Source organism: Phascolarctos cinereus, unplaced genomic scaffold (assembly GCF_003287225.1).
Source record: "Phascolarctos cinereus isolate Bilbo 61053 unplaced genomic scaffold, phaCin_HiC Scaffold_4;HRSCAF=312, whole genome shotgun sequence".
NCBI lineage: Eukaryota > Metazoa > Chordata > Mammalia > Diprotodontia > Phascolarctidae > Phascolarctos > Phascolarctos cinereus.
In genome coordinates this window covers 211,600,100-211,622,386 of record NW_027555847.1, presented here as the reverse complement: position 1 = coordinate 211,622,386, position 22,287 = coordinate 211,600,100, and the positions used below count along the sequence as shown (strand labels likewise).

Genomic DNA, 22,287 nt, shown 5'->3' with positions numbered 1-22,287 from the left:
TAAATATGCCTTGGTAGACTGACTTATTTTTATTTATTATATTTTATGCATTTTATAGTTATTTTGAATGAGACTTCTTTTTTATTATTTCCTCCTAGATTTTGTTATTGTTATATGTAAAATGTCTCTTGATCTTTATGTTTAATTTGTATCCTTCTACTACCCTAAAGTTATTCTAGTAATTTTTAATTAATTTCTTTGCTGGTTCTCTAAGATTATTTAAGTAAACCATCATGTGAACAGCAAATAGGGAGAGTTTTGCCTCCACTTTTTTTTATCTTTATGCCTTTAATTTCTTTCTCTTCTTTTAATGTCATTACTGGCATTTTTAGAATTATGTCAAATAATATTAGAGGCAGCTAAGTGTCTCAGTGAACAGAACACTAGACTGAGATAAGAGTTAGGAAGATCAAATCCTACCTTAGACACCTACTAGTTGTGTGACCCTGGGAAAGTCATTTAACTTCTGTCTGACTCTGTTCCTTCAGCTGTAAGATGGGGATAATAATAGTACCCACATCATCAGGTTCTTGTGTGTTTAAATGACATACTTTTAGAGCACCTTCAAATACTATATAAATGCTAGCCGGTACTAGTAGTAGTAATGGTGGTAGTATTGGGGGAAAGAGGCATCCTTGCTTTATTCCTGTATTTATTAGAAAAGCTACTAGTTGGGGCAGCCAGGTAGTGCAGCGGATAGAGTACTGGCCCTGGAGTCAGGAGGACCTGAGTTCAAATCCTCAGACACATAATACTTACTAGCTGTGTGACCCTGGGCAAGTCACTTAACCTCATTGCCTAGCCAAAAAAAAAAAAAAAAAGGAAAGTTACTAGTGTTTTCCTCCATTGATTATAATGCTAGCTTTTGGCTTTAAATACTTTTTAAAATAATTTAAAATGATCATTCTAGTCCTATGCTTGGTAGCAATCTCAGCACAAAGAAATGTTAACTTTATCAATGATTTTTTCCCCATCTATTGGTAATAACCATGTGATTTTAGAGGTTTTTGGTTTTAACGTGCTTAGGAAAACAATTGGAATAATTAACATTAAACCATCCTTACATCTCTAATATTAGTTCACTTTGATCATAATGAATAATTTTTGGATAAATTACTGAGGATTTTTTTGCCAGAATTTTATTTAAGTTTTTTTAATTCAAATTCATTAATGATAGTGGTCTGTAGTTTTCTATGTCCTTGGGTCCTATAGCCTTAGGACTATGTTTGGCTAAGTATCTTCTTCCTTAAGGTTTAAGAATAATTTGCATAATATAGATACTAATTGTTCTTTAAAAGTTTGATATAATTCTTTTGTAAATATATCTGGATCAGGGTGGGGTTTTTTTGTCTATTTGTTTTTTGCCTTTTACAGTTTCTTTTTTTAAAATTTTTTAATTAATTAATTAATTTTTAGTTTTCAACATTCACTTCCATAAGCTTTTGAGTTTTAAATTTTCTCCCCTTCCCTTCCCTTTTCCCTCCCCAAGATGGCATGCAATCTGATATAGGTTCTACATATACATTCCTATTAAACATTTTCACATTAGTCATGTTATAAATGTAAAAAAAACCTACCTTAATTTATTTGTCAAGTGTGAATTTTCTATCAACTGGGAATTTTTGTATATAAGGAAAAGGGTGTTACCTGTATATAACTTTAATATTATATAATCATAGAATAAAGAAGAGGGAGGGACCTTACAGATGGTTTAATTTAGCCCCTTCATTTTACAAACAAGGAAACTAATCTGCGGAAAATTTTAAAACTATATTTACTAAAAAAACAATTAATAGTGTACTATATTAGCAAAAGACACTGGAATCAGAGAACTTGGGTTTAAATCATAGCAATGATACATGTGTGACCATGAACAAATCATGTTATCATAATCTGCCAAATGAAGGGACTAAACTAGATGATCTCTAAGGTCATTCCAAGTTTTAAATCTATGAGCCTGTAAACTGGGGAACTTAAGGTCTGACTCCAAGACACTCTGAATCTGAGTTTCACCTTCTCTGCAATACCACCCTCAACCAGAAGGAGGGAAGGAAGGAAAGAAGAATGAACCTGAAGAAACACATGGTAAGGCCTGAAACAAAATCTAAACCTATAATTAGATCAACATGAGTAAAATGGCATATCACTATGTCAGTAACATATTAACAGCAAAGCAGTATGAGGTTTAGTATATTCTACAGATCTATGATACCCATATATGTGCACACTCACACACAGAATTCATGGAATAACTTTGGAGGAAAAGATGAGATCATACTTATAAACACTATCCAAGAAGCCCCTGTATCACATGCAAGCTCAAAGATGGGGGCGGGGGGAAGGGTGCCACTAGAAACTTATTTATTTTTCACTTAACAAAGGGTAAGGAGGATCTTTTTAAAATGTTTACTCAGTGTCCCAGAATAGAAGTCTGTGGCACTGAATCAAGCTTCTCCTAAAATGATTCCTTTTTCAGCATAAGCCAGTGTTTGGTTAGTAGTATCAACACTTTAATCTAGAAGAACACAAAAAATTTCCATGTAAAGATAACTAGTAAACTCTTATTAAATTTTCTCAGTACACCCCTTGCTCCAATCTTCCTTTACAGAAGTGCTTAAGGAAGAGCTGTAAATGCTTCCTATCTTCACTCTGCTAGTAGCCCTAGGGGTGAAAGCTGAGTAGTTAGAAATGACATCTAACTCTCCAGGAGACTGTATACAGCTAGAGCCTCTGGTATTTCCTGTTTCTCATTCACTGGCATCTAAAAGGTTCAGGAAATAAATGTCAAACTTAGAAAACCTTCTTAAAGCCATTTGATTTAATTCTTCTCTTAAGGCAGGCAATAGTATTGAGATTACTGCTCATAAAATGAGAGAAGACTCGACTCAAAATCATATTTTGGTAATCAGGATAATCATCCTTGACCACAACTTCTATTAAGTTTCCCCAAATTTCAAAATCTTTTGACAGATTTCATTCTGTGAATTACAGACTCTGAAGGGTGACTCATTATAAACCATACTTCAAATGATTGCAATAACATGAAAGGTTTTATATAGAACAACCTCAAGTACCTTAGTATCAAAAAAGCATATTGCTATGCTATCCTAAAAACAAGAGTAATTTGGTTTTATAGTACAATTTTGCAAACCATGGGGAAGCATGAAGTAGCATCCATCATTTTTGTGACATCAGCTAAATCCTAGTTAAAACATTTAGATTTTTCCACTCTAATGGGTCTTCTCTCTTTCTCTACACATTCCTCTCTGAATCAGTAGCTTTTAGTTTTCATAAGCCTCCTTGAAATTCTCCTGAAAGTGGTTACAAATGGTGTAAAAGATGGAATTTCTAAGTAAGTGGTATATTTGTGCCCCTGCTAGAACTAGATTATACTTGTTTAAAACAGTGGTCTCCAAACTTTTGGTCATGTACCCCATCAGTAAATGAATATTTAACTTGTATCCCAATATGTTTATTTATTTATAAAATATGCAAATATACTGCTGTATTAAGAATTATGTACAGTACAGTACAAACTGTACATAAAATAGAAATTTAAAAAGGATTAGAGAAAGATAAAATAATATTTGATCCTAGAATCTAAAGGGAGCCACTGGAGTTCACTGGGAAGTAACATGATCAGACCTGTGCTTTACAAAGGAAAATCACTTCGACCAGTATGTAGAGAATGGATTAGAATAGGAATGGACTTAAGCTGGGAAAATAATTAGTAGGCTATTTCAAGAGATACAATTAGAGCCTGAATCAGGGAAGTATCTGTGTGAGGAGAGACAATAGGATAGATATGAGAGATGTAGACACAGACCCAATAAGATTTGGCATCTAATTGGATATGAATATATGGACTGAGAGAAAATGAAGAGTCGAAGATGTCATGGAGCCTGTGAAAACTTGGGCCTGACAAGGATAAGGAAGTTTAGAAGATGGCTTGGCTTGTGAGAGATCCTTATCACAATCTATCCATGCCTGCTCATCCTTTGTAATTTACTCTATCCTATCCAAAATGAAAAAAGGGGGAGAGGAGAGTATTCTTACTTACCAAGACTGTCCACAAGCACAGGGATACTTTCAGTAGAGACAAAGTGATATGGCACCTGTGGTAACTTTAGTTTAGAAGTACTCTGCAGGACTGACACTCAGTTCCAAGGAAATAGGCTGAGAACTTGCACAGCAGAAAGAAGTGTTTCAGAATAAGGGTAAGTGTAGTTGTGCTTGAGAAAAGTCCCACAACTGACAGTAACAGCAAGGACAGGATGTGACCTGTCTTTGCATCCTTAAATTAGTTAAACACACCCCTTATGGTCAGGCCCTGGCCTCCTGGAGTAAGAATATAGCTCCCACTTTAGAAACCATTGGTCTAAAGAATGCTTTGAGATCCTTAGATTATACATGTAATAACTGGGGGACTGGCACCTGCCCAGAGTGCTTCTGATGCTACTTCCCAAAGAAAAGGCTGGTGAACCTGCTTCAAGAAGAATCCTGGTGATACTTGATGGCAATATTTGAGAGCAACTTTGTAGAGATTTTGGAGTGAGTAAACATTCTATAACTGGTTCCAGTCATCACAATTCTCCTGGAAGAAGGCTCCCCAAGCTTCTACATGTGGAGTACTATCAGAAATAATCTATACATGTGCCAGTCTCTTGGTAACACATATATTATAGATCTATAAGTTTAAAGATGCCTCACATTTTATTTTTTATTAATCATACCCCCTTCGTCTCTAATAAATCAGAGTTCACTAAGGAATGATCCCTGAAATTAACTTCTTGCTTCATTGTTACCTTTCATCATCTTAGACATTCATAGGGTCATAGATCTAGAACTGGAAGGGACCTCAGAGGCAGGCATCATTTTACAGATGAGGTAACTGAGGCCTACGGGAGTTAAATGATTTGCCTAAGGCCAAATAATAAATAACATAGCTAGGAAGTAAACCCATAATATCTGACTCCTATTTACCATACAGTCCTCAGATCTAATAGGACAAAATAAATAATTCAGATTGCTTAGGATATTAGCACAAGAAAATGGAATGACAATCTTTGCTTAGAGAGTTTTGCAATTTTCATATAATATAGGCATTTGCTTTCAACTCTGACACTTTTCAACTCCACATGAGGTGGTTAAATATGGTTAACGCTCACTGAAGCATGGACTTTGTTCAAAACTACTTAGTTCCAAATATGGAGTTTTCAGAGGGAAAACTCTGGAAAGTAAGTCTTTGTAAGTAATGGGTCAAGCTCACAGTAGCGTGGGAGGGTGGGGTTCAGGGGTCAGGCCACACTGAAAGAAGGAGGCTTGTAGCCATGAAACTTTACGAATGAGCCTAAAAGCTAAAAATGAGAGGGTAAGGGTAGGCAAAAGGACTTGTCATGTGTAACCAAAGCACTACTCAACTTTAGCATTTAGCTTCTAAAGATATGGGGCTTTTCTCTCTTCTTTGAAAAATGTCCTTCTACTCTATCGGTCCCTCCCACACAGCTCCATCAAGTCACAAAGAGATTCCCTCATCTTCACTTTTTTGAAACATTGCTTAACATTTAAAAGGTTAGATCTCTCTCTCTCTCTCTCTCTCTCTCTCTCTCTCTCTCTCTCTCTCTCTCTTTTTCTCTCTCTTTTGGTCATATTCCCTTCTTCTACCCTGCTTAGGTTTTTCTTCCTTCTCTTTTTTCCCCCAAACTTGAAAAAAATGCCTAATATTTGTTGGACAGTTTTAATGATATTTAGTGAGTTATTCAGGATGTGGTAACATAGCATTCACAAGATATTTATCTGTACTAATCACTTTATATGGCTTCTTTCACTCTGAAGAAGCTTAAAGCACATTACAAACAAGCTATATAGAGCCACACACATGAACAACTATAACATTCCCAGAAGAGAAAGCAGCAGATGTTTAACAGCTGCCCAATAACTGTATAAAACACAGACGGACAGAAGGTGAAGTCAATACAATCTACAGAAGGAATTCTTAAGAGGAAAAATGTAGTTACTAAAGTTATGTTGGCCAGGACACCAGAGTTCCTCTCCTCTCTTCCTTCCTCCATCTATCATCATACCAAGATAAGTAAATAAAGTCAACTAGGATGGCCTTCTTAACCTGGAGTCCATGAACTTGTTTTTAAAAATATTTTATAACTACTTCAATGTAACTAGTTTCCTTTGTAATCCCACATATTTTACTTTATGCATTTAAAAACATTCTTCTGAGAAGGGATCCAGAGGACTCATCAGGCTGACAAAGGGGTCCATGGCACACAAAAGGTTAAGAACCCTTGACCTATATACACACAAACACACACACACACACACAACATACTACACACACACACACACACATATATATATACACACACATATGTATATATCCTATTGCTAATACAGTTTTGCATTACATGTGAACTCTTTGGTAAGCTAAAAAAAATTTTAAGGTATCACTTTTGGTTGATATGTATTTAACACTACAAAGAAATGATATCTATTACTACTAGTAGTATGCTTTAATTTCAGTATGTTCTTGCTCAGGAATTTGAAAGTGTTGTTCCTACCTGAAGATAAGTAAAACCTCATGCACCTACAAGGTAATTATTTGTATTCTCACCCTATGTATGATGGAACTAACATACACTGAAAGGTTAAACTAAGAAAAACACAGAAGAGGAGGCAGTCAGGCAGCAAACATTTATTAAGACCCTACTCTGTGCCAGGCATTGTGCTGAGCGCCAGGAATACAAAGAAAGACAAAAAACAGTCCCTGTCCTCAAGGAGCTCACAGTTTAATGGGGGAAGACAATAAGCAAACAAATATGTATAAACAAGATACATACAGGATAAATGGAGAAAATCAACTGAGAAAAGGGTAAGAATCCCTGTTTCAGGTTTAAAATGACACAGATACACTGCATGTTGACTTTTGGGGGCATGACAAATTGTGTATGAACATTCAATTGATCAAGCTTGGACCTTGTGGGATATCCTGATTTCTTTGAACTTCAGCCTTACCTCAAATTGCTGCCCCCTGGATTTCACTAATGCCTTCATGCTAATTTACCATTCTGAACCTCAAATATTATTTCTTTGCGAGTCTCTGCACTGTACTTCATGCTCCTAACTTTGGTAACTAATATCCATGCCTGGCCACAGAAACGCACTTTTTGCTTTGATGATCTCACCAAGAGACCTCTCAGCACTGCGGACTGGACTTTCTCCTTCAAGCCCAACCAGTCTGGCCCTGCTAGCACCATACCCCTGACAAGAACAATGCCACAGAGGTGCATCAGTCACAGCCCTTGGCCTCACTTCTTTGTGGGGTATAATAGGCCAGGGCTTCCTCTCCCCCACCATTCTTTTCCTAAAGGCCAAAGCAGCTGTCTACATAACTTGATTGCCCCAGGAAGCTAAGGCTGAAACTGCCTAGCTGCTCCCTCAGCTTCCTGGTGGCCTCAGGACATGCTGATCTTGAGCTGGGGTCCTTCAGATCTGCCACACCCACCCTGCTGACCAGACACATTTTCACATGAAGACAAGGGGATCCGAGGCTCCTGGAGTTAGGCACTGTATTCTTACTAAGTGTCCTTTCTATGCTATTGAGAAGTAAACGTTTTTTATCAACTGTTGAATGACATAACAAGTGTCTCCCTATTCCAATATTGGACCTAAACTACCAGGAGACAACCTGAGTCAGGCCCAGGTCACCACACAGGCCCAGTATACTCATGACATTCAATTTGTGTCATTGCTAGATCACTTTTAACCCCAAATTCTCCAGGGCAGTTTAAGAAATAAGACCTAGCATTCCCACCACAATCGGCTCCTTTTCATTGAAGTAAAGTCCTTTCCCCTAAGTTACCTTGACTCAACTCAGCTGCTATCATCATGCCTTGGAAGGCATCAAAGACTCAGCCTTTAACCCAGGTCCAAGGAAGGAAGAAGCCTAGACTTTCATAAAGGCGGGGATTCTGCTGCCTGAACCACTGTGCCTCAGTCACTACTGCTGCCAAGTCCTTGTCTGGCTTCCCCTTTCCCAGCCTGAGATCTCTCCTCTATGGCCTCAAACACACTGGCACTACTGGGTTAGATGACCATAAGTGCCATGCTTCAAGCATAGGCCATAGAGAACCCTATATTGCCAAACCATTCAAGTAGCACAAGTTCTAGCTGACCTTGAGGCGAATGAACTCAGACTCTCTTGTCCATGCGGCACCATATAATCTTACCTGTCCTGAGCCTGCCCCCTGTATCCTACCTTCTTGGTAGTGATATTGTCCTATAAATTGAGGCCGCTAAATGGTGCAGTGGGTAAGAGTGCTAGGCTTGGACTCAAGAAGTCCTGAGTTCAAATCCAGCCTCAGAAACTTACTAGTGGTGTGACTCTGGGAAAGTCATTTAACATTTGTCTGCCTCAGTTTCCCCAACTCTAAAATAGGGATAATAGAAACTGCCTCCCAGGGAGGTTGTGAGAACCAAACAGTGCCTGACACATAGTAGGTTCTATATAAATGCTTCTTCCCTTCCCTTACAAATTTATGCATCCAAATTCTCAGATGGCCTGTTAAGAGTTCCTTTAAGGACCCATGTGTACAAAAATATTTATAGCAACAGTTTTTGTAGCAAGAAAGTCCTGAAAACTAAGATGGTGTCCATCAATTAGGGAATGAATGGCTGAACAAATTGTAGTTTAAGAATGCAATCAAATATCATTGCATCTTAAGAAATTATGAACATGGGACCTATAGTGACCATAGGAGAAGATGGCAGCACCCAGTACATCTAGGATGCTCCAACGGGTACACCACTTCACCATTTAAGTGAGCAGACCATTTGCTAACCTCGTCAGGCCTCCAGTTCAAGAGTATGGTCTAGAGGGCCAACATGCCACTGTTCTTTATTCTGCTGCATCTAAGCAGAATAAACTGGACGTGACAGAAAAGTAGTTACTTACAGTAACAAAACTTTTGAAGGATCCCAAAATGATTGATTCTATTATGAATCCCCATATAAAGCATTCTATTAAAAAAAAAACCCTAAGTGACATAACAGCGAAAGAGAAGTTTTCCCCCATCACAACCCACCTCGTAAAATTGCTTGCTGAAAATGGTTACTTAAACAATACCCCAGGAGTCATTTCAGCATTTTCTACCATGATGAGTGTGCATAGTAGAGAAGTACAGTGCTCAGTTACTACTGCATCTACTTTAGATGATGCAATTCTTTCAGAATGAAAAACAATCCTGAATAGCTTCCTAAGGAAAGGCCAAGTCCTGAAAATAAGGTTAAGACTGACCCTTCACTCATGGGAGGAATGATTTTTCGTATAGGAGAGAAATATGTTGATATGTCTGCAAGAACCAAGACCCAGAAGTTAAGCAGGATTATGAAGGAAGCTGTTTGAAAATAACATTTTTCTACTACACATCAACGAAACTTCCAAAAACTGTGGAAACAATAAAGTACTTGGAAAATTAAAAAAAGAAACAAATTATGAATATGAAGTATTCATAGAAACTTAGAAAATTTATAAGAACTGATGCAGAATGAGGTGGGCAGAACAGGAAAGCAATTTACATGATGACCACAGTAGTATAAAGGAAAATAATTAAAAATTTTCAGAACTCTGATCAATGCAATGACCAATCATTAGAAGACTAATGATTATGATGCATACCTCCTGATTCTTGACAGACAGATGATAGATTAGAGGTTTAGAATGAAGCATGCAATTTTCAGACATGGCAAATATGTCACTGTTTTGCTTGACTATTACTATTTGTTATAAAGGAGGGATAGTCTGGGAGGTTACTTACTGGGTAGTAATAGAGATCCCCAAAAAGAAGAACAAAAAGAGAATCAATATTAAAAAGACATAGTAAAAAAAAAAAGGCCAAGCTGAGAAATACGAGACCAGAAACAAAAACATGGCCATGGCAATTTTAGTACCTTGTCAAATTTCATATACCCTGAAAAAAAGACATGTCATGGAATTCCATGGGTTTACACACAATTTAATTTTTATTCTTTTTTGTACATTGAAATATTTATTAAATTAAAAAGAAAAATAAAACTTAATTTTAAAAAAGAACTTTAAAATTGTACTTAAGTAGCTCAAAATATTTCTGTCAGTATCACCTCCTCCAAGTTTAAGGAGCTTGAATTCTACCAGTTTTCAGTTAACAGAATTTATTTATATTCAACAGGGTTATTACACAGGGCCTGAGGTCATACATAAGCTACTAAAATCTGGCCTTCTTGTCAGAGTTCCAGCATGGCAATAACTAAATTACTTTAGATCAGGATATACCCAATTGATCAAAAACCTTACTTTAGACTGCTGAAAGCTCCCTAGTTGAGAGTATCCCCATTTTCATCAATGGAACTGCCTAACCCAAGATGACCCCTCCCAGTATTCCTATCCCCAATATCATCTGCACTATATTATTCCCTAAAAAGTATGACAGTGTTTTAAACACTAGTTCACCCTTGTCATAACACCAGAAGAAAGATTCCCCAGGTTACTTACAGAGCTGCAACTACACCCTACATATATAGGAACTGAATGTTTATTTGGATCCACACCCCCTTCCACAATTAAAACCATTTTGATTAAAGGCAACAGTATTAGAGTCAGTCTTATTCCCACTCCCACCTGGCTGCACTCCTTTGGACTTCTCCATCAGCCTAAGGAACCTCTTCATCCTGGAAGATCATATCAGCCCAGGAACTCATTCCTCATCAATACTTGCTGCCTGTAGGGAAGGGTGAATGGAGAGGTCCTTGCATGACCTCCATTTTAGAAGATCAACCAGGCCAATTATCTCTTCATTTTCCATCTAACTGTACTCCTTTGGAAATATATCATTCTCCTGAACTAGGTATCTTCCTTCCCCATTCCCATTTGCCCCTTTTGCCTTTTTAGTTTCTTTGTATATGTTGTCTTCCTTCATTAGATTATAAGCTCCATGAGAGCAGGAACTATCTTTCTTTTTTTGTATTTGTATCCCTAGTGCTTAGTTACAGTGCTTGGCACATTGTAAACAATAAATGTTTACTGAATGGCTGCCAACTGTCACTTTCTCCTTAAAAGCTTCAGCTAAATGTCAACTCTAGAATGGTGCTTCTTAACAGTGCTCTGGAGGTCAGAAGTGAAAAGAAAGTGTTACTCCTGTACCTCTCATTTTCAAGGCCTCACAGAGTTACAACCCCATGACAATGATCCAGTAGTAGATAGGCCACCTGATGGCCCAAATCTAGGAAACATGAGGTTCCCATCATTCCACCAAATGTCATTTCCAAATTCTCTATGATGTTCTGTCACCTATTCTGTATAAGTCTGTGATAATAGGTGCTTGTAGAATGATCAGATAATTGAGATCTAACCAAAGTCCTTCCTTCCCCTGGCTACAATCCTTCCTCTTTACCACACTTACCTTTCACCCTTTTCCACCCACTCCTAGTCCTGTCTCCTTCAGTTAATTACCCACAGAGAATTTTCTCCAAGAGAATGGTGCAGAATCATAGTTCATGTCTAAGTCAGAAAGGATCTCAAAGAACATTTACTCTAATCCCTTGATTTACAGATATGGAGACTGAATCCCAAGACATTAAATAACATTCCCAAGGTCATAAGGCGATAATTAGTTTGTCCAGGATTTAAATACAGTTTCTCTTACCCAAATGCTGAGCCTGGAATCAGGAAGAACTGATTGCAAATCCAACTCAAACTCAGACACTTATTAGCTGTGTAACCTTGGGCAAGTCACTTAGTCTGCTTGCTTCATCTGTAAAATGGGGATAATAATAGCACCTTCCTCCCAGGGTTGTTTTGAGAATCAAACAGATTATAATTGCAAAGTGCTTAACATAGTACCTGGCACATATTAAGCTCTACATAAATGTTCACTATAATTATTATTAAAAATAGATCATCTAGTCCAAACCTCTCATTTTACCAATGAGGAATCTGAGTCTCAGAGAAGGGAGGCGACTTTCCTAGGGTCACACGGAAAGTGAATAAGTGTCAGAGCTAGGACAGGAATCTAGGAAAAAAGAGAAAGAACATAATGAGTGGGATAGCGTGCATAGGGGTTGGAGTGGAAAAGAGATAACAAAGGAGATAGGAAGAGGCAGAATGAGCCTAATCATTCTTCTAGACCAGAGGCTTTGTGGTAGAGATCAAGAGTGAGGGAAAGGAAGATATAATATGTGGAGTTCTTGAGCCTTGAGATGAAAAAGGTCAGCAGAACTTCAGAACCCATGCTGAAAAAGATGGTGGGAGAGACTAGTTAGACCTCAGACTTCACTTATTGTCAGGGGCATGAGAGATGTAACGGTAAGTGGAAAAGACTGTAAGAAGTAGGAATAAGAAATTAAGATGGACAGACAAGTATGAGTAGTACAGAGTAATCTGGAGACACCTTTGAAAATGCAGAATTAGAAAAATCAAATATAACATCACTAATGTGAAAATACGTTTAATAGGAATGTATATGTATAGCCTATATCAGATTATGCACTGTCTTGAGGAGGGTGGTGGGGAGGAAGGGCGAGAAAAATTTTAAGCTCAAAAGCGTATGGAAGTGATTGTTGATAAATCAAAATAAATTAATTTTAAAAATCAAATACAGAAAAATGAGGAAAGTTATTGATAATACAAAAGAATTCCTAATGGGGACCTGGAGAAAAAAAAAGTGTTAAAAAACTGTATGCCTCAAAATTCATTGATTCAAGTGTAGGTTTTATTTGAGCATAATTATTTATATGGATGTTTAATGTTGGATTTATAATTGGATTCGTCCCATGATTACATTGGAGATCAGCAGGTAGTGCCAGTTAAGAAAATTCTTCTACCAATACAAGTCAATATCTGCTCCACAACTTAGAGATCTTGGTAGCAAACTTGGTAGGAACATTTAATTTTTGTTCTGATATTCTCAAAATGCTGCTATCTGGTAGGTCATGGAACAACAGGTTTTTTTGTTGTTTTGGTTTGGTTTTTTTGCTTTTTTTGGTGAGATAATTGGGGTTAAGTGACTTGCCCAGAGTCACACTAGACTTGAACTCAGGTCCTCCTGACTCCAAGTCTGAAGCTTTATCTAGCTGACTCTGGAACACAGTTCTGGAAGAATTTAAATTTAAGGTGATTCCAAGGGTAATGAAGGGACCAATGATGAGTGTAAGTAGGCTGTGGTATATCACCAAGGATAGACTGCACACAGGAAATGGAATAAAAGATATCATCCTGAAAGTATATACGTAGAAAAGGAGAGATATTTTAGCAAAAGCATGGGATAACAGATGGCCAATATGAATACTGTACTGGTACCAACAGAATGTTAAAAGACCTAGGAAAATAGCAAGATATACATATTTATATATACTCCAGGTAGGAAATATGGGAAACATGAAGAAGAATCACACAGAATGAAAAGGTATGAATGGCATGTGATCTGCACTACTGAAAGGTATACTCATATTGATAAGACTCTGGCTCCATTGAAGCATTGTTATTGGACTACCAAGGCAAGAATAGTATGAGACACTAGTTAAATTATACCTTGGCTAGTACTAAATAGAGGAAAATTTGCTAGATCCTGAAGAGATTAGTTGTATAGTTCTGGACATCAAGCAAAATATAAATTCACCAAGTATAAAGAACATGGTCAAGTGTGGATTCCTGTTCTTTCCTCCTAATATCTACAATATCAAAAGAATAAAGTCTTTCATTGTAAACACTATTACGGAAAATTGGTATAGGTTTATCGATCCAAATCTATTGCTTAGAGAAATTCTTTTGGAATGTCAAAATTTACATTTCAGAAGTGACTGGCTGTAGTTGAAATAACAGTATAACCAGTCTAGGTGGTAGGAAATCACACCCTAAGTTCACAGAGTCACAGAATTCAAGAGTTAGAAAGGAACCCAAGTGGCCATTTAGTCCAACCTATACACAAAAAGAATTCCCTACCCAACAAGTGGTCATCAACCTCTGCTTTAAGAAAATATAAGGAAGGGGAACCCATCTGTCACCTTTCTAGGCAGTCTCATTCTACTTTTTAGACAGTTCTAATTGTTAGGCAGTTCCCTTCAACTATTACCACTACAGCTATGTCATTAAGTTATTCTGATGTGGAACCGTTTTTTTCCAAATGATCTTAAGAGGACTGCTGAGCTACAAAGACCCCCAAAGCCACATTACTTAACCACTAAGAGGAATTTGGAAAATTCTAAGGAATGTAGTAAAAGCAACTAACAGCCTCTACAATGCAGCTGTATTTAACTATTAGTGAGCATTTCTATTCTAGCTACTACTGAGAATTTCTCATTATTTCACAATTAAAGTTCTAGAAATGAGGGTCCTTTTATCTAATATGGAGGTTCCAAACTTATTTGGCTTACTACCCCCTTTTCAAAAAAAATTACTTAGTGTCTCCCTGGAAATCTACTTTCTTTAACCCTTTAATGACTTTTTTTTAAAAATTGCATCATTTCAAAAATATATATATATTTTCAAAATGACGCATCTTAAATTTAATAATTTACTGTAAATTTGTGGGGTATTTTTCCTGCATTGAAATTTTGGTGACATAATATTGCATTCACTAACCATATAGTATCTTATTGTGAACAAGTCATTATACTCACATATTCATGCCGATGCATGCTGGACTTCCCGACAATGCCTGACACGCTCACCTGCCAACATTTGCTTATTAAGACATGTAGGTGGACTTGACCACTGATTGGTTATAACTTGCATTTTGTGTATTTATTTGGAAAATAAGGTAATCACCATATGATTTAAGTTTCCTTGATTCTTCACTTAAGTGTCAATAAATAGCTTGAAGATTTTATATTAAAGCAGGGATGTTGCTGTTTGCTGATTATAGAGAAATTTCCACAGACACTCTGACCCAAGAACCCACCTAAAGTATGGATTTAACAAGGGCAATTACTTAGTTCTCACTAACAACAATTCAAAAGATCTCTGAAATCACTTCAAAAAGGATCAGTCAGCTAAATTCTTCTACACAAGCTGATTTGCAGATAATACAATGCCGGCATTTATATACTGTAAATACATAACACATATGGCACATTGGCTATAATACTATCTAACTGCCAAAACAGGAATCACTGCTTATATTCTGAGTTTCATTTAGTTTGATGTGGAGACAATGTTCCCACTGATAAAAGGCTCCCAAAAAAAACAAAACCCTAATGTGTATGATGTTAATGAGGTACATAACATTTGTTTTAATTTGATTTCTGATTCCAGTAAAGAGATACTTTTGTTGTCATGGTAATTAATGGTAATTGGAAGTAATAACTTATGTGAATGAGCAACTTAAAGTAATTTCATTGTTCATTAGTATATGTTATCACCACATCACTTTTTTCTATAAGTTTAAAAATTCATCTGGTTTTAAGGGACAGCAGAAGTTCTAGATGTAAGGAATATATGATATGACTGTGGCCATAAACAGCATTCCTCCTATTGCGACAGCACTCAAGTCTTGCCACTGCAATTCAATTAAGTTTAGGATGGTAAAATATGAGAGTTGGTAGAAAAAAATGAAAAATGATAAAATTTCCAGTTTTCCTAGCACCAAAACTATTCATGAAATTAATAAAAGCCAGGCACATTTTGCATCCTTACCTTCCTTTCTTCATTGTCTTCTTTTATTCTTTAGAGTGGTGGTTTACAAAATGGGATGCACACTCACAAGAGGTTACACAACATGATAACAATGAGAACATCTATTTATGTTTTGGGGGGGTTTTGGTTTGGTTTGGGTTTGGTTTGGGTTTGGTTTTTTTCCAGGCATTGGGGTTAAGTGACTTGCCCAGGGTCACACAGCTAGTAAGTGTCAAGTGCCTGAGGCCACATTTGAACTCAGTTCCTCCTGACTCCAGGGCTGGTGCTCTATCCACTGTGCCACCTAACTGCCCCAAAAAAGATTGTTTTGCTTTGTTTTGTTCTGTTTTTGGTTAGGCAATGGGGTTAAGTGATTTACCCAGGGTCAGCTAGTAAATGTCAAGTGTCTGAGGCCGGCTTTGAACTCAGGTTTTCCTGAATCCAGGGCCAGTGCTCTATCCTATTTATGGGGGGTTTTTTTAGTGTATTTTAATGTTTTAAAATCTTCCAAATGAAGACATTCAGTAGGTTTTGAATCTATTTGTTAAAAATATAAAAATGTAACACTTTCCAATTAGTTTGCAAAGCAATTCATAGCTATCAGAGAAGGAAGAAATTTACTAGCTTAATTAAAAAAGAAGACTTTGAATAACTGGTGAAAGGTACTGAAAAATTATCATGATTTCGTAAGCAGAACCAACAATGCACTTTTACTTGGTTCTATGGATCTCATCTTTTTCGGTTATAACTATCACTAAAAACAAGTATCAAAATAAACTAAACTTCAAAATGCTATATCTGAAAGTGTTAAACGAAGATTCTCTGAAATATAAAAGCATGTTCAATCATGATGTTCTCATTAAAATACCATAAAAATAAAACTTATTTTTAAAATGTTTATTTCACCCTTTTTATTCTATTTTATGTACATTTTTATAATGTACATAACTAGCACAATAGTCACATATGTGTTATATGTATGTGTGTGTAGATACTATATATATTTATGTGCATGGGGACGTGACCAAAATCATTTGGGGGCCACTACGTTAGAACTGATTGTCATTCACCTAGGAGAAAACATTTATAGGAATTTATATTTCCATCCAGAATAAGAATTAATTATACATTTTATTTGAAGAATTTGCTTGGTTTTTTTAATCAACCATTAAATTTGTCCATTTCCATGAAAAATAAGGAAATGAATTTAAGGAAAGAAAATATTCTGAATGTTAGGATAAAGACTAGACTTCTAAATTCATGGCTACAGGTAACTCCCATAGAAAGAAATTTCCTTTAACAATGCAGGTCAGCAGCACCTTCTTGCCCAGAATCAAAGAGCCAATATCTGTAAAAAGAAAGACTGGAACTTGGGTCTTCCCAGGTTTGAAACCAGCTCTCTATCCACTACACCATACTACCTCTTCCAATCACAGTAATGATTTAATTGTATCAGACACAAAATTGGGCACTTAACAGACTAGTTCCAGCTTATTTCCTATAGATACTCATCTTAGCTGTCCAAATCATTTCTACCCAAGGAAATGTTTACAGAGAAGTACTAAGACATATAACAACCTTGAAAAGCTAGAGAAATGACTGGTAACAAGAAAAATAAAATTCAATAGAGGAAAATTGAAAGTAGCATGCTTGGTAATGAGATGCATAAACTACAGAATATATTTAGATATGGATAATGACATACTAAAGGCTAGAGAAAGGAATATAAAGCAGAAAAAGAAAAAGAGGTCTTGGGAATCCAACGAGTCACAGAATGTCAGCAGTGGGAGGGACCTCAGAGGCAATTTGGTCCAACTCGTAATTAAACAAGATCCCCTTCAACAACATTCCTGACAAATGATCATCCAATCATTGCTTGAAAAGCTCCAAAGGAGAAGAATCCACTACCTGTCGAAGTAGCTCATTCCATTTTTGTATCACTCTGCTAGGATCTTTTTCCTTATGTCAAAGCCTAAATTTGCCTTTCTATAATTTCCTATGTGCACTATTCCTAGTTCTGCTTTCTGAAGTCAAGCAAGATTTCATATCAAGCTTCTTCTTTGATATGGTAGTCCTTCAAATAACTGAAAATAGTTGGGGCAGCTAGGTGGCGCAGTGGATAGAGCACCAGCTCTGGAGTCAGGAGGACCTGAGTTCAAATCCGGCCTCAAACACTTACTAGCTGTGTGACCCTGGGCAAGTTACTTAACCCCACTGCCTAGCCAAAAAGCAAAAAAAAAAAGTCATAATATGTCCTTGCTGACACTTCAGGCTAAACATCCCCAGTTCCTTCAATCATTTATTATATGACATGTACTCATGGTACTGCACTATCTTGACTGTCCTCCCCTGGATGTTCTACAGATTACAAATGATCTTATCAATATGTGGTGTCCAGAAATGAACACCCCACTTCAGATATGGTCTGACCAGGGCAGAGTACTATCAGGTAGAACTATTACTTTCCTAGCCCTGAACATTACTATCTCTCTAAATACAACCTAAGTATATTAGTTCTCTAAGCTTCCATGTACTCTTGCTACTAAAAATCTAAAATAAGAATAATAAGAATTATTAACCAAAGGATAGAGATAATCCGAGAACAAAAAAATATTTTTATTACATGAAGTTGAAAACCTTTTGTATTAACAGAGTAAAAAAGGGAGAATTTCAAGAATTCAATCTCAGAAAAAAGACACTGAAAAAGTCATAAATGAACTCTCTAAGAAAAAAAAAACATCAGGACTATCTTGGATTTACAAGTGAATTCTACCAAACATTTAAAGAACAAGTGATTCCAAAATTACATAAACTGTTTGGCAAAAATAGGAGAAGGGATTCAACCAAATTTCTTCTATGATATAAATGAGGTATTGATACCTAGACAAGTATCAATATTGGGAGAATTAAAATAGAGAAAGAAAACTATAGACCAATATCCTTAATGAATACTAACACAAAAATTTAAAATAAAATTTTAGAAGGGATAATATTAACATATCAAAAAGACTGATTATCAAAATGAATTTATACCAGAGATTCAGGGTGTTTCAATATTAGGACATATAAATGACAACAACAACAAAAACAATAGTTAGTATTGATCTAGCACTACTATGTACTAGGCACTTTAGAAATATTATCTCATTTGCTCCTCACAACAACCCTGGAAGGTAGGTGCTACTATAATCCTCATTTTCACAGATGAGGAAACTGAAACAAACCGATTAAGTGACTTGCCCAAATAAGTGTCTACAGACACTAGTGAACTCAGATCTTTCTGACTCTAGGCTCAGAACTCTATCCACTGTACTACCTAGCAGCCTAATAGACCATATTAATAGCAAAAATGAAAATCACAAGTTTATGTCCATAGATACAGCAAAGGCTTTGTACATTTGTTAAAAACACAACAGGGCAGCTAGGTGGCACAGTGGATAGAGTGCCGGCCCTGAAGTCAGGAGGACCTGAGTTCAAATTCGGCCTCAGACCAAACACTTGACACTTACTAGCTGTGTGACCCTGGGCAAGTTACTTAATCCCAATTGCCTAAAACAAAACAACAACCAAAAAAAAAAAACCACAAAACACAAGAAACTTTCCTTACTATCTAAACTATCTCAAACCAAGAGCTAGTATTACATGTAATGCTAAAAAAACTCCTTTCCAACAAGATAGGGAATAAAGCAAGGAAGTTAATTATCTTTTTTCTTTCTTTCTTTTTTTTTTAAGACAATTGGGGTTAAGTGACTTGCCCAACATCACACAGCTAGTAAGTGTCAAGTGTTTGGTCTAAGGCCAGATTTGAACTCTGGTTCTCCTGACTTCAGGGCCAGTGCTCTATCCACTGCCCCACCTAGCTGCCCCCAAGGAGGTTCATTATCACTAATACTATTTGGTTGACAGAGCTAGAAATACTGGTTATAGCAATAAGACAAGAAAAAGGAATTGAAGGAATAACCAAAGTCAAAGAACAAAATTATTGCTTTTTGTAGATTGTCAAGAATGGTTAAGAATCTCAAAAAAAGTGGGAACAATGGAGAAACAGTACCAGATCTGAAACTATACTACAAAGTAGTAATCATTAAAACAATGAGATGCTGGCTAAAAAAAATCAGGTGGAATAGCAGAACAAATTAGGTACACAAAATACAAATGTAAACAAACTTAATAACCTACCGTTTGATAAACACAAGGAACCCAGATACTGGGATAAAGACTCATTATTTGACAAAAACAACTAGGAAAACTGGAAAGTAGCATGGTAGAAATTAGATTTATACCATTTACACCATATACCAATATTACCTCCAAATGAATACATGACAGATATCAAAGTTAATCACAGACAAATTAGAGGAACTAGGAATAAATCGCCTTTCAAATTTATGGAGAGAACAGTTCATGACCAAACAACAGCTAGAGAGAATTACATAAGATAAAATGGACAATTTTGATTATATAAAATTGTAATGTTTCTTCACAAACAAAACACTGCAGCTAAAATTAGGAAGGAAACTGGAAAAAAATCTTTACAAGTTTCTCTGATAAAGGTCTCATTTCCAAGATACACAAGGATTCAAATTTTTTTTGGGGGGGGAGGGATTTAAAATAATTTCCTCATTGGGATTTTAATGCAGGTGTACATGAAATTTATATATTAAAAAATTAAAGAAAAGTTTCATTTCTTTTTTAGAATAAAGTTTAAGTGCACAAATACATCCCAAAGCCAACATAAAAATAGCTTTGCTTTGTTGTGTCTCTAAAGAGTATTTTAGTTATTTGGAACAGGCAAAGAAAAAGCAATCCTCTGAGTTCTAGGCTTCATGAAAGCATTTTTTTTCAAATTATATACATAGGTGCAAGTATGCAATAAATATATACACATACATTCCTACCTGCTTTACATCATTCTAGAGTATTCACAGTAAAGGATTCAAATTGCTAATAAGAGCTATTCTCCTGATTGATAAATGGCTGAAAAAATATGAACAGGCATTTCTGAAAGGAAAACATTAACATTCTCAACAGTCATATGAAAAAAACTCCAAAACGTTAACAGAGAAATGTAAAGTAAAGTAAATATGAGGTTACATCTCATAATCATCAGATTGGCAAAGACGAATCAAAAAAAGAAAATGACAAATGTTGGAAGGGTTATGGGAAAACAGGCCCTATTTTGATGCACTATTGTGGTGGAGCTATGAATTAGTACAGATATTCTACAAAGTAATTTGGAACTATTACCAAAAAGTCACCTAACTGCATACTCTTTGACCCAGTAATGTCCTTACTAGGTCTAAACCCCCAAAAGAGCAAAGAATGAGGAAAAAAACCATAGGTAAAAAAGTATTATCATTATTATTATTATTACTGGAGGGTTTTTTTGAAGTGACAAAGAATTGGAAATTTAAGGGGTGTTCATCAACTGGGGAAAAGCTAAATAAATTACGGAATATGAATGTGATAAAATACTATTGATATAACAGGTCAAGTTCAAAGAAACCTGGGAAGAATTATATGAACTGACACAGTCAAGTGAGCAGAACCTGAAGAAAAAATGTATACAATAAAAACTACATTATAAATAAATACAAATAGTTTCGAAAGACTAAAGACCTCCATTTAATGCATGACCAATCATGATTCCAGAGGACTAGTGAATTATGCTATCCACTTCCAGACAGAGTAGGCATGGCTTCAGGATGCAGAGTAAAACACACATTTCTGAACATGGATAATATGGGAATTTGTTTTGCTTGACTATGCATATTTATTCAAAAGTTTTTTAAATTTTATTCTTATTTCCAACTTATCCTGTATCTATCTTATTTGTACACAGCTGTTTGCATGTTGTCTCCCTCATTAGGAGACTATGAATTCCTAGAGAGCAAGGAATGTCTTTTGCTTTTCTGTGTATCCCTAGAGTTTAACTCAATGCACACAATGGGTGCTTAATAAGTGCTAATTAACTGACTGATTCTTTTAAATCGATGGGGTGAATGAAAGAGAAAAAATACTTGTTAACTGAAAAATTAAAAAGCTTATGCATAAATAACATCGACATAACTAGTATAAGAAGAAAAATTATTAATTGGGGAAAATATATTTGTATCAATGATAATAATAATAAGGGCTAGATACCCACAGTAGCTAGAGAACTAACAAAATATATAGGACCAAGAGCTATTATCCTCAAATGGATAAGTGATTAAAGGATATGAGCAAACAATTCTAAAAAGAATTGCAAACTATTTATAACCATATTAAGGACTGCTCCAAATCAATAAAAGAGAAATGCAAAGCAAAACAACCAACGTTTCATCTCAAACTCGGGAGTCAATGACTTTTCAGTCTCCACAGACAACAAAATATTTATAATACCACTTAGCAAAAAAATTGGAAGCCATGTAGATGCCCATTTACTGGAAAACTGCTTATTATGCTATATGAATATAACAGAATATTACCGTGCTATAACAAATGATGACTATGAAGAATACAGAAAAGTATCAAAAGATAAACTGATGCAAAGGGAAGTAAGTAGAAATATGAAAACTATTCAGAAAGAAGGAAGGAAGGAAAGGAACAAGGAAAAAAGGGAAGGTGAAAACAAGGAAGGGAGGAATGGC

General features: G+C 36.0%; 1 protein-coding gene and 1 pseudogene across 3 annotated transcripts in view; one reads left to right on the top strand and one right to left on the bottom strand.

Moving 5' to 3' along the window:
- CYTH3 (cytohesin 3) overlaps positions 1-22,287 on the bottom strand; it is a 145,539-nt gene that overhangs the window by 97,306 nt on the left and 25,946 nt on the right. The window lies entirely within an intron of this gene.
- LOC110193456 (ATP synthase peripheral stalk subunit OSCP, mitochondrial pseudogene) lies at positions 8,775-9,415 on the top strand (annotated as a pseudogene).